The sequence below is a fragment of the Colossoma macropomum genome, unplaced genomic scaffold, assembly GCF_904425465.1.
Source record: "Colossoma macropomum unplaced genomic scaffold, Colossoma_macropomum, whole genome shotgun sequence".
NCBI classification, from domain to species: domain Eukaryota; kingdom Metazoa; phylum Chordata; class Actinopteri; order Characiformes; family Serrasalmidae; genus Colossoma; species Colossoma macropomum.
Window position 1 is genome coordinate 20,155,498 of NW_023494808.1, and position 3,743 is coordinate 20,159,240.

Genomic DNA, 3,743 nt, shown 5'->3' on the forward strand with positions numbered 1-3,743 from the left:
TTTTGAAAAATTGATCTTATAACCAGAAAATTTACTGTATTCTGAAATACACTTCATTATAGATGGAATAGATTTTTCTGGGTGGGCCATATACAACAAAATGTCATCCGCATACAGTGAGATTCGGTGGTCTGCTCCTCCTGCTCTAATACCTGAAATGTCCTGGTAACGTCTAATTGTTTCTGCCAGTGGCTCAATCACCATGGAAAAAAGCAATGCAGAGAGAGGGCAGCCTTGTCTTGTTCCTCGACTTATCTGAAACTTTTCAGAGAGCAACCCATTTGTATTGACTGTAGCGTACGGATCGGCATATAGCAGTTTAACTAAATGAATAAAAGTAGGACCCAAATTAAAATTTTTAAGGACAGCAAACAAGAATGGCCATTCGATCCTATCAAAAGCTTTCTCTGCGTCGAGAGAAACAATAAAGGCGGGATCATTACTTTTTCTAATAAAGTCAATAATATTCAACAGTCTACGTATATTATCAGAACCATATCGCATCCTTATAAATCCAGTTTGATCTGGGTTAATGAGTTTAGGTACGATCACCTCTAATCGTCGTGCCAGAGCTTTAGCAAAGATTTTACAATCTGCATTTATTAAGCTGATTGGTCTGTGAGAGGCGCAGTCTTCTGGGTCTTTGTCTTTCTTAAGTATTAGGCTTATTGAGGCGGTTTTCCAGGTTTCAGGCATGGTAGTTTGAGTACACAGATCCATGATAACTGGCATCAATATAGGTTGAAGTTCAGGCCAAAATGTTCTATAAAATTCAGCAGGATAACCATCCAGTCCCGGTGTTTTCCGTGAAGGCATTGACTGGACGGCACCAAAAATTTCTTCGGGGGAGAAAGGGGCATTAAGACTGCATCTGTCATTGTCTGAGACCACCGGAAGTGGTATATTATCTAAATATGCAGTAATATCAGATTCTAAAACTTTATTTTGAGATTTATATAAGGATTCATAGTAAGTTTTAAAGGTTGTATTGATCAACTTTGGATCGTATGTATGCGAACCCGTCAATGTCCTCACAGATTTTATTAATCGCTCTGAATGTTCTTTTTTAATCTGATAAGCCAATAACCTACTAGGTTTGTTCCCATATTCATAATACTTTTGTTTAGAAAGGAATAGTAATTTGTTAATATGACTTGTATATTCTAGATTAAGTTTAGCTCTGGCACTACATAAAGAAGCCCAGTTAGATTTGTTAGGATTTGATTTGTGCAACTGCTCATGATATGCTACTTCTTTTTCTAAATACATCCGATTTTGTATTTTCATTTTTTGACGTGATGAGGTGTAAGATATAATATGCCCACGGATTGTGGCCTTCAAAGCTTCCCATCGCATAAATGGTGAAACATTACAGTCCTTGTTAAATTCCCAAAATTCTTTGATCCAGTAACGCACTAGGTCACAGAATGCAGAATCCGATAAAAGGGAACAGTTAAATCTCCAGAGTCTGCTTTTACATACAGGAGTGCCAAAATTAACATGTACACTAACTGGGGCATGATCTGATAAGACAATTGAACCAATCTGGCAGGACTGGACTGTGTGGACAAAGCTACTTGGGATAAAGATATAGTCGATTCTGGAATAAGAAGCATGTGGGTTAGAATAAAAAGTGTAATTTCTAGTCGATGGGTTTAGTTCTCGCCAGATATCAACTAGATCAGTATTCTTACACATGTCTTTTAAAACTGATGAAGATCTAGAATTAGAAAATGTGCTGGGTGAAGATCTATCCATTACATGGTCCAATGTGCAGTTAAAGTCACCTGCCAAGAGTCCCATCCCTTTACAATGTTGATTAAAGGATAATACTATGTCCAACATAAATTTGGGGGAATCCTCATTGGGGGCATAGACACTAAGTATGGTAACATGTTGACCCAACAGTATACCTGAAATTAAAACAAATCCTTCCTCAGGGTCATTAATTTGAGATTCACATATAAACGGTAGATGCTTACTAATTAAGATTGCAGTACCTCTTCTGTGTGGCATTGAGGAATAAGAGGAGAAGAAAACCTGCCCAACCCAATCTCTTTTTAATTTTAAATGCTCTTTATCGGAAAGGTGCGTCTCCTGGAGAATTGCTATAGAAGTTTTCTCTTTTTTCAAAAAGGTTAAAATTTTTTTCCGCTTAACTGCGTGGCCCAAACCCTTTACGTTCCATGTAGTACATTTATATAGACTATCCATATCTTACCAGAAAAAGGATGTATGTATTGACTATATGTGTGGCCCATGTGAGAGACTGAACATTGAGTGCCTTTTGTAATCTAACAACTATAGAACGACCCAGTAAAACCCATATCCACCCTCCCAACCCCATCCCCAAACGACAGGGTAACAAAACTATAAATGAAGCATAGTGCCCTATTGGCATGATCAGGGGGAACAACATGAAACGCCCAGAGAACGGCAGCAAAGCAACCGAGACAGCCCCAACCATCGGCAAAAACAAAAATGACAGACATGACGCCAATCACCAGTAGAGGAAAAGAAGATAAAAATACATACATAATTAAGAAAAAAAATACTACTTGTTATAGTGAATGTCATAATTAGAACGAGTTCCGCATCACAACTGGGCCGAGACAAACGTGATTTGCATCAACCGTATGCATTCCATAAAACAGAGCCTCGAACCCGGAGAATGGCGCCTGTCAGCTATTCACCCCAGTGACTTGCGAAGTCATAGTCATTCAAGAGTTTTTTCCGCTAACTCCTGTGAATGTGTGGCCTCAAGAGTTTTCAAGAAATCCTGAGCTGCAGCCGGTGTCGAAAACAGATGTATTTTCCCTTTGTGAAGACACCGCAGCTTTGCGGGGTAAGCAAAGCCCCGGTACATGTGCTTAGCCGCAAGAGTATTTTTCACCGCTTCGAACTCCCGGCGACTCCTCATTACCTCTGCGGAGAAATCTTGGAAAATATGAATGATGCTATTGTTATGCAGGACGTGCCGTTTCACCTGGGCAGCTCGAAGCACCATCTCCTTGTCGGTGTAGCGCAAGAACCGGACCGTGATGTTCCGTGGCGTCGTCTTCGAATTTGAGAGCACAGTAGGTGTTCTGTGCGCCCGTTCGATCTCCAAGCTCAGTTCGGCGGGAAGCTCCAGCCAAACAGGGAGCATATCTCTTAGAAACCTTGCCAAGTCGGAACCCTCAGCTTTCTCAGGGAGACCGATTATTCTCAGATTTTTGCGCCGGCTCCGATTTTCCAGGTCATCAACGTTTGTTAGCAGTTGCGCTAGCTCTCCTTTCAACTTAGCTATCGCGGTCTGCTGAGTATGTGCGGAGTCGTCCAGCGTGGAGATCCTGTTCTCGGCTTCAGACAGGCGGGCTTCGTTAGAGGAAACTCTCTCTGTTAAAGTGACCAGCGATTCCTGCAGTGTGGATATGGAGCTACCGATGGTATTGAGGCGCGTGTCGATGCTGTCCAGCCGAGAGTCGATTAATCCAAGTCGAGAGCTAATTTCTCGCATTTCGGTTAGCACTGGGTCGTTTTGGCTAGAGTCGCCATGTTCGTCAAGGCTCTTTTTCTTAGCAGTGCTGGTGCGTTGAGGCCGTGAGGCATTAAAAAAAGAGCGGAAAATCTCGACTTTCTTGCGATTTAGACATGTCTTCAACACTTTAGGCGTTGAATAAAATAAAAAACAACAGTCTGTCCCTGGAATAAAATGATATATTTCCGACGGTGGGAACGGCGCCCAGATCTAAGCAGCCATC